The sequence below is a fragment of the Pelecanus crispus genome, chromosome 14 (genome assembly GCF_030463565.1).
Source record: "Pelecanus crispus isolate bPelCri1 chromosome 14, bPelCri1.pri, whole genome shotgun sequence".
NCBI lineage: Eukaryota > Metazoa > Chordata > Aves > Pelecaniformes > Pelecanidae > Pelecanus > Pelecanus crispus.
Window position 1 is genome coordinate 18,292,409 of NC_134656.1, and position 15,095 is coordinate 18,307,503.

General features: G+C 45.4%; 1 protein-coding gene across 1 annotated transcript in view; it reads right to left on the minus strand.

The window, feature by feature from the left end:
• PHF20 (PHD finger protein 20) overlaps positions 1 to 13,876 on the minus strand; it is a 71,334-nt gene extending 57,458 nt beyond the window's left edge. Inside the window, exons 1-5 of the mRNA XM_075721014.1 lie at positions 13,810 to 13,876; positions 11,310 to 11,355; positions 9,268 to 9,315; positions 6,232 to 6,286; positions 4,391 to 4,519 (exon numbers count right to left, since the gene is read on the minus strand). The gene's annotated coding sequence lies outside the window, so the exon portion shown is untranslated. The remainder of the gene's footprint in view (positions 1 to 4,390; positions 4,520 to 6,231; positions 6,287 to 9,267; positions 9,316 to 11,309; positions 11,356 to 13,809) is intronic.
• Positions 13,877 to 15,095: the final 1,219 nt, after the last annotated feature.

A 15,095-nucleotide genomic window follows, 5' to 3' on the forward strand; every position in this document is an offset into this window, starting at 1 on the left:
AAGAACTCTGCAACCCAATGTTTATTCACAACTGAGACAGATGTTTCATGATATTCTCTCCCCCCTCCCAGTTTTGATGAAAACAAAGAATCTAGTAAACAGGAAGTGGGCAAAAACAAACACAATAACAATCTTTCAACAGCTACCATGTTAGTGAAACACCCAAGAACACTATGTCACCCCATCACTACAAATGCAACAGAGTTCAAAGACGTTAGAAATACGTAGTTTCTTTAACCAATTTTAGAAGACTGTCTATACTGCTTACGTATTTGCATTGCCTTCTTCCCGCTTCTCCGCCATTTTAGCCAGAAAATAAAAACAGTCTTCATTAAGACATGTTTCCAACAGATAATATAAAGGTTTAAGAAATCTTGCCAAAGTAGATTCTCTCAAGGTACATTTAGTGGAGAGCCTGATCAGGAGCTATTTTTCCCAGACTTTTGTCAGTCATTTCCCACAATTATAAGATACAAATTATGATCCATTCCTGTAGTCTTCAAGCTCACAAGATCCAAAAACACAAGTAAGTTTTATTCAATACTGTCCTCCTTACAGTAAGGCTGTATCCCGAAGATGCAATTAAAGATGTATAAAATGGATGTGAGTTAAATTAAAAACCCTTCTAGTCTCACACTACAAGAATAAGGAGACACGCACCAGCAACAGAAATAAGCAGCAGCATTTTGGTTTACGCAATGCATAAACAGCAATGATACCAACCAAGCTGCACCTATAAAAGGATTAACTTTATTTTACAAATAACTACTCTAAGTTCAAGTGTGGTTCAGAAATCAAAGATCTTCAGGAAAGTCATAAAGCTTCTATTGCAGGGAAAAGCTACTCCATCGACAGACTTTTTAAACCAGGCCATTTGCCAAGGGCTGGCCACAGAGGCACAGCCACCACCTCAAGTATTATAACCACATTGCAAAGAAACTTCTCTCGCAGAAGATGATCTGCTGTCTTCCTCTAAAGCACTGCTTTTAGACTTCTCTTCACTACTGTTAAAGCAGCCTGCAATGGTATGGGAATAAAAATGCTATTTCCTGTAAGCTCAACTCACAACACAGTGATTCACAGGAAAAGAAAAAATATTTTAGCCACCTAGGAAGTGAGAAACATTGCAAGTTACTTTTCTAGAGTATCTGAAAAGAAACTGTGAGTTTGTCCAGCATGGACCTGAATCAGTCCAGGAATGACTGTCTTCTAATATGGCTAGAGGTTGGGGCAGGGGGATTTACGTACCACCTCCATAACTTTTAATTGGGAAAAGAGAGGGGGAAGGAAATTAAGGAAAGGTTAGGATGGTTAGAGCTTTATGTTCTGATGAGAAATAAACAGTAAGAATTAAAAAAAAAAAAAAATCTGGAAATCCAAGAAGCAAGTGCAAAGCTATATTTTTCTTTTTTAAACAGTTTATCCACCCACACCTCAAACATCCACTATTTTCTCTGCAGATTTACATCATTAAAATACCACTTTCTCACACTAGCAATAGCATTCCATGCCTCCAAATGTGGAACAGGCACACATTTTGCTTAACACTTGTAGGAGAAATTACAGCTGCGAGATGACTCTTGTCCTAGTAAACTTACTTTTCACTCTTATTTTTCCTTTTCGCTAAGTAGGGACACGCAAAACACTCCTAGAAGTACTGTAACTACATTATCGAAGCTTCTGCAGTGGTCCCCTTTGGTAACAGCGGCAATCCTGAAGAGTGGGAGTCATTTCAGCTCACCTACACGAGGCTGGAACATACACATCTCCTGACTTCAGTAACAGGATCTCATACAGTAGGGCTTCTATAAACACATCAACTTTGGTGAGGAAGGCCTTACTGTAGTTTCAGTCAAATATTAAAAAAAAAATCTACAAGTATCACAACTAAAGGGAAATCTGGAAAAGCAGCAGAAGCCATTTAACCGTATTTACAGAGGCTGCAGATTCTGTGAAAAATCTGAACTCTGTCCACTTTACAGCTAGAGTCAGCTGAACACCAGCACTTGTCAGAGCACACACATACTGCACCTCACTAACTCAGCCACGTTTGTTACAAGGCAGCTGATCAGAAATTTGAAAGAGAGGAGAAATTGTATGGGCAAAAAATCTCTTATCGCTGCCCCCTCCCCTGAAGTCTTCCTTCCTCTCCCCCCCAAGGTATGGAACTTGGGCTGCTTTGGGTTCTCTCTCGCATCCTGCGACTGGATTTAACTTGATCCAGCAGTCCCTGTACTCAGCATGCCTTGCAAAGCAGGCTTTATCATTTATAGCTAACCTCAGGAATAGCTTCCTCAAGCAGATACACACTTGGTAGAACATTACACCAGGTAAGTTACTCAGAGGATCTCAACAATTCTACCCTGAAACATACAGCCTTAGAGCAAGACTGAAACCACACGATACAACCTCCACCGGGAGCCATCACATAGCTCTTCACAAACAAGGCCAATGGGCAACACTAAAGCCCATCCACGTTCCACCAGCATGACCTTGACCATACGGAGAACTTCATTTCTCAAAAAGAAAGCACTGAACACAGGGGCCTACCTCTGCTTTAAGATTTGGTTTCAGCCTCTGTCCTCTCCTGCAAGGATTACTTAAAAACCTTGAACTACGTCAAAACAGATTGTTAACAACCAAACCCAGACTAATCAGACACAGTCATAGCTACAACTTGGAAATAATACCTCACCAGACCATCTCTTCTAAAATTTTCTTCAGCAGAGAATTAAGTTGTACTAACTTGGTAACTAAACCGAGACATAAGCAGGCTTTTCACTTCGGTAACTCTGGGAATCCATTTTTCTCAAGCGCTCAAGACCATGATTAAAACAAGGGGTAGTTACTAGGCCTACCCCCAAAGCTGTATGGCTTTTCTTCAGAACTTCCTATTCCACTATGAGGATTAGACCTGTTTCAGGAACAAATACTCCAGGATTTAGACAAGTCATTAATTCCAACAGAAAATATTTCTAAATCTACATCACTGAAAGTACACATTTCTGTTTAAGAGGGAGAGCCTCTTCTTCCCCATAAAAGTCACAATGAGGTAATTTATCTTTTAAGGACTATTTAACTATTCAAATACTTACAGAGACCAATTAGGAAGGCACATTTATATCAGGGCAATGCAGACGAGAATACACTTATGTTAATATAGATCCCTTCAGGGATCATGATTTTTGTCTTCTAAAACAAGCTTTCTGCTCTGCTAACAGCACGGGTCCTGTATACCCACACCTGTAGTTGCTCTTATTCTCTTCAGTTTTAAGCTCTGTCGGTGCTCAGCCCCAAACCTGGCACATCACTAAGTTCCAACAGAAGAGGGCTCCTCTGGAAACTGGAGAAATCTTTTGTATTATCATATAGAGTAAAACCAAGCAGTTACGGCAATCTTTCTCTTTCACTAATAACTGCCTCTATTGTCTTCTCTCTGGAAACTGCAGGATCACTGCAGCCTTTTCCAAAGCCTTACCAGTGATGTGGAAAACAGTGTTTGCAAAGGTAGGTAAGTAAGATTAAACCACTCCCTACATACTATTACACCAAAACCCCTGCCTTTAAATCACTCCCACTTCCAAACTTAGTACTGTGTCAATCCAGTACTTCATAAGCAGCTCGGAAGACAGGCAATTCACTCCCACAATTCAGCCTCTTATCTCCTTCATCCTTTAGTGCTTCTGTACCAGACCCAGGGATCCACTCCCCCCGCAATCAGAGCACAACAGAGAAGAAACAGAGGAACTCCATGAAAAAAACCATAGTTCTCTGGCTTGATAAAGGAGCACAGTAAACTTTGACAGCTTGCATAAATATAAATTTTCAGTGCAAAGTAGTATTAATTTTTATTCTGGATGGTAAGCTTGCTGTCCAACTCCTAGGAAGCATTCTACATTACTGGTGATTCAGCAGGACTACATGATAGGTAGGACAGGTAGCGGGTTAATAAAAAGCACAGGGAAAAGTCAGGGAATAAAAGCAACTAGCAAGAGATTGTCCTGTGTTCACTGGAGATGCAGCATAGGTGTAACTGAACTGGGATACTAAAGACAGCCCCAAGATTTGAAATGCAGCTCCTACACAAGCAGCAAGACACAAGCTTGTTTTGTTTCCTTTGTGTATAGCAGTATAAGCAGTTTCTATGCCAAAAGAGTCAATTCCACAAGGCCTAAGCCAACACTGCCATTCACTCCAGCACTAGACAGTGTTCTAAAACTAGCACATCTATGTGCCCATTCTGAAACTGCCAAGGACTAAGTCAATCACATTTTGCACACAAGGTTTTTATTGCTCTGCAATAGTTAGTTTTGACCTTTTACTTATACCATCTGCATACACGATACCAAGCCTCGCATCTTTATCAGCAGTAAAACGATGAAAGCCTCACCCAGTTCACCCCCTACAATATGCATGCCCCCATCAGGAATGGTCAATCCAGAGAAGTCCATGGTCCCCACCACAATCGGAAGACCTTGCAAGTGGATGACCACAGCCATGCTGTGCTGAAACCACACACCTGCAGATGAGAAAAGGTAATGGCTATATCAGACTGCAAAACAGTATTTACAGACACCACTTATAATATACGATCCTAATGGCATCTTACAAAGACTAAATACAAGTCTCACAAACATTTAAACACCACTTTTAAAAATTGTTTTGGCACTGACTTGGGAAGCTGATTACAACAGACTTACTGCCTGCAGACAAAAAAAGTCTGCCTACCAGGTTTTGCCTACAGCAGCGTGGCTACCATGAAGTATGCCTCACTGTATTTTACCCTACATACAAAACCAGAAATAAAACCCCACACCTGTTTAAGTATTAACCCAGAAACAGGCTCTGTACTAGCTATTCATCCAAGGATCTCTATGCTCCTGCCTCATGTTTTGTTTATGCATACCATTTCATAGCAAGATGAGTTAAGTTTTAGGACACAAACATAGTTTCAGAAGATATCCTTAGCACTGGTATTTGAAAACACAATGCCTCAGATCTTCAGTCAAGCGGGTTTTTTTGGTTGGTTGTTCCCCCCCCCCTTTTTAAAAAAAAAAAAAAAAAGCAACAGGAGCAGAAACAGGAAAGATTCAAACTGGACATGAAGACCACTAGACATTTCAACAAATTCCAAGGAATACTGCATCACCTCCCTTTGTCTATCCAAAAGACACATTTCAAAGAAGACACTGGGCTACATGAGTTCTTACTTGCACCATGTAGGATCCTCAACTAGATCTTAACCAGCACTCGCTTCTTCCTTTAAAAGTTTCCCAGATTCAATCAACAACTACACAGGCAAACTCTGACTGAGCAACACAACACTGAAATCAGATCCTGAACTGACACCTACAATTTCTGTAACAAGAATACTGTACAGCTAATTCCTCAACACTGAAACGTTCCCTCAAAACATAAGTCTTAGTATTTTATTTCAGACTCCTATTCTTCCTCTAGTTTATACAAGCAGGCTAACAAAACTGACAGCAGTAAAAATCTACATTTGCTCTCCTCTTCAGGCAGAAACCAAGACTTACTCAAAGTACTCAGTGACAAAAGTGAAAAGGTGTCAGCAAACATAAGCTATCCTCCCTAGATCAAGATCCTCACACTCTCCCTAAGATTACAGGGCATCAAGAATATCATTTTCATCCTCTCAACAACATCCCATGTAACCGTGCTGTCAACTCAAACTGGTGCTGAGGCTGGGACAGACCAACATGGAAGCAGAAGTTACAAACATGGGCAATTCAACAGAACAGAAAAAAATATTTTCTATAATAAAACCTACTTGAATTACCAAGTGCAATTAAAGAAATAAATACTCATTACTGAAAAGAATTCTTTTCAATCATTTGATCATCTCTCATTCAGCTGTTCTAGTCTCCCTTCTTTTTTCCTTTAACACACTAAAGGTAAAAGACACACACTCTTAAACACTGAACAAGCAAAAAGATTTGGGAAAAGGATTTAAGTCACATGAAATAAAGCACGTTTTTCCTAAATAAAGTAACATTCAAGAAAATCTACTTTAATGAAACTGCCATTTTTTTCCTCCAACTGAAAATGTGCAGTCTTTGTTTTAAGAATGTAAGGATTTAATTTAGAGAAATATTATCCACAATGCCTCTGCAAGAATTAAAAAAAAAAACCCTGAATTTTAAAGCAAAACTTCAAAAGCTTAAAGAAAAGCTACAATTAACAAAACCAAGGACCCATGCTTATACTCACCAAGAAGAAACTCGTTGCTTATATGGCTACGAACATTCCAAACACTGTTGTACAACTACAGGGAAAGAAAAACATAAGTCACGTGAATTCTGAGACTAAAAGTAGTTTAGAGTTCAAAAAAATATTTCCTCTACAGCCAACAATATCCCAATCATACAGTAACATCCATTTAATCTGAAAATATTTCATTAGAGGGGTCAGCAGGCTGGTGTGATCCAAATTAGAGACAAACTTAGAAGTCCTCACAGACACTCGCTCTGCATACCCACATCAAATGTCTCCATCATTTATTTATCCTTTGTCAAACAGAAGCCAACAGTAACTTCATCATTACTCCTACTGCAGTGCACCAGATATTTCAGAATAACTCCATTAACTAAGTAAGTGGGCAGTGTAACTACCAAACCTTGTATATGCAAGTAACTCAAAATTCAAGGTATTGTCTGTAGCTATTTAAAGAATACATCACTGACATTCTAAATCCATCCTATGGGCTAAGTTCCACTTAAACAGTGAGTTTCCACTTACAGTCAGTTTTATCTTGTACACTGAGAATGTGTGATTCTACATGAAATAACAGGCACAGATCCAGCACAGATGACAATAATGAGTTTACCATCTCTTCCAATGGATTGCTAAATATGAAAACAAGAGCTCCTACTGTTGGGTGTCTCCCCACCCTCCTTTATCTCCTCTGCCCCCCCCCCCCCGCCTTTTTTCCCCTTTCCCTTTCTCTGTTATTCCAAGTTGCAGAAATTCTTAACTGCTCTCCCCACCTCATCTCACCACTATTGGGCAGATAAGACTTCTAAGCAAATGTATCTGAACCATTCAAAGATACTTAAATGCAATCAATCTGCCCCAAATCTAATACCCTCTTTTCCTCCCAGGAGTTTAATGAGAACTACTACTGAGAAACCCCCACAAATATCACTGCATAAATTATACCCTATCACCCAAACAGTCTTTAACTCCGAGGACAGTAGCTAAAAAGAGAAAGCTTTAATTCTGAAATACCAAGTATGAGAAGCAGCCCATAAACAAAACCAAAACTGCCAAATCTGAGTCAAAGGGTCAAAATGCCTGAGTGTTCTAGATTTGGAAGTACATCAAAATTCTTTTGCAAAACAATTACAGCAGACTGGGATTCACGTAACAGAAGTAATCACTTCTGATGTAACATCCATGTAACATCCAATTCCTACTCATACTGGTGAATTTCTGCTGCAATACCATGGTGGTTAACAAACTTGTAAAATAACCTGTACTGAAAGTTTGGTTGTTAAAAACCAACCAAAATCCTAGGTCAGATACAAGCCTTCAACAAGCTCAAATTACAGATATATTCTTCTTTAAGAAACCATGGTTTTTCAAGATATATCATGGTAAGACTGATGGTTTCTGAATATTTAAAAATATCTTTTGAACTATTCAGACACAGAAAAAAACCCTTCTTGCATTTAGAAATAATTCCAACTGCCACAAAACAAAGCAGCCTAACAAATCAGAAGAAAAAAAAAATTAGATGAAACACTTCTTCCACTGAAAAACCATCTAGCAACTTAAAGACTCTCTGGTTTTAGATCTTCTTAGTTAAGAAAGAATAAATTCAGTGTGAAGGATATTTTAAGGTGCAAATTAATATATCAGACAGCAAGAATTCTCTCAAGGAAATTACGGGTTCAAATGTTTAACAACTAAAAGACCTGCAGACTGCTCAAGCAAGCTGCGCTGTTTCTTACAGAAGCACAATCTCCAAGCCACGAGAGTTCACCACGCCAATCCATGCATGTCTAGCCATGTGAACAAATACGAGCCAAGACAACCAAATGCAGCCCTCTCCTGTCAGCGAAGACAATCTCAGTTGGATAAAGTACATTCATCACATGGCAGAGGGATCTGCGTTTGGGTCATACAAGAAATACACTAAGAGAGTTTCTCCAGAACAGTTTCTTCATCCACAAATCCAATTCATGTCAATACATGCAAGGCTTCTCCCAGCTGCAGGAGGAGTGGCAGAACAAGCTGCAGCCATTTGAATTGTTCTGAGAAGCCTAATATAACCCGCAGATTTAGCGCCCCAATGCAATTTCTGCTGGTCTTCTACCTGAACTGAAGCTGTATAAAACCACTTCATGATGCTGAATGCACCAACTGTAACTGTCCTCGAAAAGACACTTTTGCCCTGCCTAATGGGTACATACGGGCTCACAGTGCCTTTGTCAAATAAAAAAATGAAATCAGGAAAAGTGGATTGATTCTTATTGCCATTCTATACTCTCTTCAGAAGCAAAAACAACAAAAAACCCACAGAACTCCTTGGACAAACTTACTCACAGTGGGACTATATTTAAATATATTTAAATATTTAGTTTAGGGTGGTGTTGCAGCAGCCTAGGGTTGAACCTATTGAACAACCCTGGACAAGGTGCTAGCTGTCAGAAATCGGCCTTGCACGACAGATGAGGAAAGGAACCATAAACGTGGGCTCAAAAACTCCTATGACAATTCCACAATTTTGCAATGACAACAGTTCTTTTCTGAAAAGAACATACCTTTAAGAGATGCGCAGGGTCCAAGAACATGACCTCCATTTGCCTACATATTGTCTGCTTGGTTACAAAACCTAGATTACTGAGTCTAATACCATTTTGCACTCGATGCCAACATTTTAAAGTCAGTACAAACATTTAAGCATTAAGTGGCTCTTAAGTATTACCACCTACATCCCTTCTGAAAGCAATACCTTGGTATTCTAGAGAAGTCCGCATTTGAAATAGAAATCTAACACTTAAGGCTATGTGTTGGTCAGTAACCTGACCAATTAATTCCCCAGTTTTAACCAGATATCCTGCCCCCCGCTTTGAGGTTGCTCTGGGTGTTCCAGCAGCACACTATACACTTAGAGCAGACTGCTGAACCTAAGATTTTTGTTATCAGTGAGCATCAACATGTATTTTAGCTAGCAGAGGAAAAGACAATGACTAAAACCAGAAGGAGCCAGTAGGAAAGCACAAAATGATCTGGTAACAGTACCTGCAGCAGTAACTGGACTTGGACTTTTGACTCTCAGAAGAAATCTACCTGTAAAAACATTCATAAAAAAATTATGAAACGTTTTTCACAGATAATTTATAGCACCTGCAATAGTGGCCACTGAAAACCCCACAGGGCACTCTTTCCAACCAGTCAGTACATAGTGTTCTGACACTTAGGCATGGCGTTCTCAGTTTCATTATTCATTTCCTTCTTGACTGGACAGGACCAAATCTACCCTACTTGTTGATAAAGAGGATGATATTTTCATGACAGTCAAATAAAGGGAAATCTTTCAAGTTACGCTGCCATGAGCTTTGATGAAAAATTATGTCTTCCAAATCATCTGTGTAATCATCCATGCCACACTGTAAGAAGGCATGACTCCCATGTTTTACTACAAGAAGGAAAGAAAGGGGTGCACTTGAAGGCTGCTGTCGTGGTTTAGCCCCAGCCAGCAGCTCAGCACCACGCAGCCATCGCTCACTCCCCCTACCCCGATGGGATGGGGGAGAGAATCGGAGGAGTGAGAGTGAGAAACACTCCTGGGCTGAGATAAGAACAGTTTAATAATTGAAATAAAGTAAAATAGTAATGATAATAGTAATAATAATATCCAAAGCAAGTGATGCCCAATGCAATTGCTCACCACCCGCCGACCGATGCCCAGACAGTTCCCAGCAGCGATCGCTGCTCCCCGGCCAACCCCCCCCCACGCCCCAGTTTCTATACTGCCCATGACGCCGTATGGTATGGAATGGCCCTTGGGGCAGGTTGCATCAACTATTCTGGCTGTGCCCCCTCCCAGCTTCTTGTGCCCCTGGCAGAGCATGGGAAGCTGAAAAATCCTTGACTGGCATAAGCAGTACTGAGCAACAACTAAAAACATCAGCGTGTTATCAGCATTCTTCTCCTACTAAATCCAAACCACAGCACTGTGCCTGCTACTGGGAAGAAAATTAACTCTATCCCAGCTGAAACCAGGACACTGCCTGTAGAGTTGTCCCCCAGCTCAGAGATGAAATGACCCCAGGAAAAACAATACCAAAAAAACCCCACAAAAAAATCAGTGCAGCTTTTTGCAAGACTGATGACAGCAATACTGAGAAGACAGAGCTGCAATCTAGGCAAAGGACTGATATAAATACAGGGGATCACGTAACAAAAAAGCCATTAGCAACTTGCATTACAGTGAAGAAGAAATAAAAGTCTGGTATAATTGCAACCTCTGCTACGCTAAGTCTTAAAGCTGAAGGCTTAAAGCATTAAAGCATAACTAAAAACCCTACCTCAAACCCTATCAACGGCACTGTCTGCGTGCCACTGACGCACAGGTCTAGGCTAAGGATGCTCAGTTCTACATCTGGAGTACTAGAGGTGTTCAAGATAGTTTCCTGACTCAAGCACTCTGTGGAACAGGAGGACATTCTCCATTTCCTTGGGAAAGAAGTGCTGAGTAGCAGAAAAATTAGTCCATTTTGAAACTAGTATTTTAACATCAGCAACAAGATCAGGAAAGCTCTTTGGTGCTAACTTCATACTGGAAAAAAACCAAACCCACCCCACACTAAGCAGTAAGGCTTCCCTTCTTTCTTTTAGTACAGGCTACCTAGCTAGAGAGATGGAGACAGTTATATCTCTTTTTAACCAATTTCATAAACCTACCTGAAATGGAGTTCTTTTAAAAAAAAGAAAGAAAGAAAAAAAAAAAGGCAGACTGCAGCTGGCTATACTGAAACAAGGCTGGCCAAAGTTCTCAAGCCCAGTAAAACCACATAAAGGCATGTCAACAAACTAACAAGTCTCAAAAAGAAGTAATTATATTCCAACATGCATTATTTTCTGCCACAGACATCTGCAGTCAATAAGCACGGACACGTTATATACCTGTACATGCATGATCAGTGAAGTCTGGTGCTTGCAGCCACAAAAAAACTGAAAAGCCACCAGTTCCAAAAGGTTTTTTGAAATACATAGGCCACATAGCTATTGGCATTTTGACAGCAAGGACAAAACAAGATCACCAAGTCACTATTTCTTACCTGAAAAGAGTCTTTTCTACAGGAAGTGCAGGAAGTCAAAATAAACCTGTAGGCAAGCAAGGAACAGAAGAATGAAGATGATCAGGAATAAACTGAAGCAAAAAAGAAAGGAGTAGACTTGTTCAACTATTGAATGAACTATGACAAGCACTTCACAAGACTTCCCAACATGATGCATCATTAAGTCCAAAGTATATGCAACTTTTCTTTTACTTAGAAAAACCACTGCACCCACACAATTAGGCAACTATCAAGAATGCGGTTTAAATACTGATGACAACCACTCTTGTAGGGCCGAACAATAAACCCTCCTCCCCATGTACATTCTTTAGCTCAGCTCACACCACTATTGCACAAGCGCTCGCATCTGCGCAGGACAGTGCCATATGGGCAGAAATGAGGAGACAAGTGGCAAGACAGCTTTCCCTACAGCAACAGTGTCAGCTCCTGTCAAGGTCTGCCAAATTACAGCCACAGACAATACCTAGCTTCTAGAGACGCAGTTATAAATGAAATATGCAGTTACAGAGAATTTATCATCCCCTACAATTAGATTAGGGATTGCACCCTCCTTTCCTGACTAAGGGGGAGAATTTAGGTCAATACCATTGCCTAGGTTATCCAGGAACTACAAGAGCAAAAGAAAGCGCTTCAGAGAACTTATCCAATTAAAGGTAAGAATTAATTACATGCTGCTTACATTTCAGTCAAGGCAGCTCTGTTATGAGCAATTACTATTCTAGCCTCATTCCCAACTTGACCTTAATTAATTACTCTGGATTACAGGCAAGCAGATTTTACTCTCAGACTGCTCAAGTAAAATTTTATTTCCATTCAAGAGACATCAACAAAGTTATCAGCAAGAATGTAAACTGAACTTTTCCACAGGCTGACTTGGGTCAAATAGCGAGTATTCATCTAAACCACCTTCAATTCCAGAACTATTAAAAAAGTCTCACAAAAATTAAAGAGAGAATTATACTATGAGTGATCTTCGTTACAAGTCACCTCACTTGGCTTTTTTTGGAAACTGGTCCCGTGAAAGGATCTTTGGTCATTATAGGAAATTAAGTGAAGCCACGTCAAAGCATTTCTGTTAAGAGATGTTCAGTTACAAGCTTCTGTACGGAGACCTACAAAAGGTTACTTCAAATGTTAAATACAATGCTAGTAACTTGGTTTTATTCTCCTACTGCACAGAACACCAAATTCTGTACACAGAAAGACGACATTTATTTCATCCAGCTTGGACTCACCAATATTTAAATATCCCTCCTGATCTATTTTCAAGCATTTAGGCTAGAAACAATAGCCTGAGATCATAGAAACATTGCTGGTACCAGCAAGATTTTTCAGTAAGTAAAGGAAACGTAACTGTTTCCCAAAATTGTACTGATAACCTGCTTCGATTAACCAAGCCCTGCTACAGCCACAGTCTGCACACGCATCCCAAAGCGGCTGGTAGGATAATGCATCCCGGTGGGAAGGAGCCGCACCTGAGCCTAGGCCTGCCGGGGAAAGGAACACACTGCCTCCCAACTCCACCTGGGAAACAGACAGGCACGAAGCAGCGTTCTGGTCAGCGCAAGCAGCTGCCCTTGTTTCTGTTACTTAAAGACACTCCGAGGGGACACCGCAGCGGGAGAGATGTGCTCCGGGCTGCGCGGGACACAGCAAGGCCGAGGGACAGCGGCGCCGGCCGCGCTCAACACCCTGCGGGGCGGGCACCTGCCCCACGCGGGGCCCCTCCCGCCTCGCCCCCCGGGCCGGACACGGAGCAGCCGCCGGCGCCCGCGGAGCCCCCCGGGACGGCACCCGACGGGGCCGGCCCCGCGACGCCTCCTCCCGCGACCAAGGGCCGAGGCGCCCACAACCGGACCGCGACGCCGCGCCCGCAACTCCCGCGGCCCCGCCGCTCCCCCGCACCTCGGCCGCCGCTCCCGGCCTGCGCGACCCCCAGCCCGCCGCGGCCACGCCCGCGCCCGGCGCCGCCACAGCCCCCGCGGGCCGGACCCGGCTCCGCACCCGGACCCGGCGCCGCCGCAAGGTCACTCGGCCGGCCCCGCCGGACGGGCCCTCGCCGCCCGCGCTCGGCCCGCACATACTCACCTGCCCGCGCCGCTCCGCGGGCCGCCGGGCGCGGGCGGAGGCGCGCCGGGAGGGAGGGAGGGGGAGAGGGAGGGAGGAGGAAGGCAGCGGGCGGGCGAGGGCCGGGCCGCGGCCCGGGCCCCCCGGCCTCAGCGCGCCGGGCCGCGGCGAGGCGGAAGCGGCCCCCGCTCGGCGCCCCGGGCCCGCAGCGCGGGAGGCGCCGCCCGGCCCGGCCCGGCCCTTTGTGCGCGGGGACGCGTGCCAGCCGCGCCGCGCCCGGCCTCCCTCCCCTCGCCTCCCCGCCTCGCCTCGCCTCGCCTCGCCTCGCCTCGCCTCGCCTCGCCACGCCGCGGGCCCGCAGCGCGGGGCAGGGCAGGCGGCCCGGCCCGCCCGGGCGCCGCCGCGCTCTTACCGAGGGATCTGTACGGGAAAAAGGGTTAGAACGGAGCCGAACCGCCCCGGGCCCCGCTCCGCGCCGAGCCCAGCGCCACCGACCGCGCAGCGCCACAAAATGGCCGCCTCGATGCGGCGCCGCCAGGGAGGGGGCGGGGCCCCGCGGGAGGGGCGGGGCCGGGGAAGCCCCTCCCTCTCGCGGCCGGGGCACGTGGGCGGGGGGGGGCGCGCTCTTCCCGCGTGGCGGCGGCGGTCGCGCGCGCCGGGAGGGGTGGGGCCGGGCGCGAGGCGGGGGGCGGGGCCCGGGCCGCGGGCGCTGAGGGAGCGGGGTCGGGGGGGGGGCCCGGCGGGGCCCTTCCCGTTACCCCCGGGGGAGCGGCACCGCCCGCGGCGCCCCCGCCGCCTCCCGCCGCCTCGGGGGCGGCCCCGGCCCTGCCCCGGCCCCGCCGCGGGGAAGAGGCCGCTGGGGCGCCGGGTGCTGCGCGGTGCCGGGCGGGCGCTCTGCGGGCAGCAGCCTGAGGCGATCCGGGGCGGCCCGCGCAGCGCTGAAACAGCCCGAGGGCAGCAGCCGGACACCCTGGGCCTCCGAACGCGGCGCAGCCCCGGCGCTGCCCGCGCCCAGCGCTCGCCTCTCCCCGGCCTCCGCTGCCGCCCCGCGGGCCCCGCTCTGGGACCGCTCTGGGACCGCTCTGGGACCGCCCGGCCCCGCTCTGGGACCGCTCTGGGACCGCCCGGCCCCGCCCTGGGAGCGCTCTGGGAGCGCCGGGCCGCGGGATGTGCCGCCATGGGTGCAGAGCTCATGGAACCACAGAACCGTTCCCGCTGGAAAAGCCCTTCAGGATCACCCAGTCCAGCCATTAACCGGCACCGCCAAGCCCACCACTAAACCAGTCAAGGGTGGAGTCGTAATTTCATGTTTCCTGGCTTGGCGGCTGGATTAGTTTTAATGAAAGTAAAAACTAGGAATCATTAAGGTTGGAAAGGGTCTCTAAGATCATCAGTCCCACCATGGTTTAGTCCAGTCTACCCCTGATGGGTTTAGTGTGGACTTGGCAGTGTAGGTTAATGGCTGGACTGGATGATCTTAAAGGGCTTTTCCAACCTAAACGATTCCATGATTCCATGATTCCATGATCAACCCAACACCCCCATGCCCACTAAACCATGTCCCCAAGTGCCACCTCTGCCCGTTTTCTGAACCCCTCCAGGGATGGGGACTCCCCCACCTCTCTGGGCAGCCTGTTCCAATGCTTGACCACCCTTTCCATGAAGAAATTTTTCCTAATTTCCAACCTAAACCTCCCC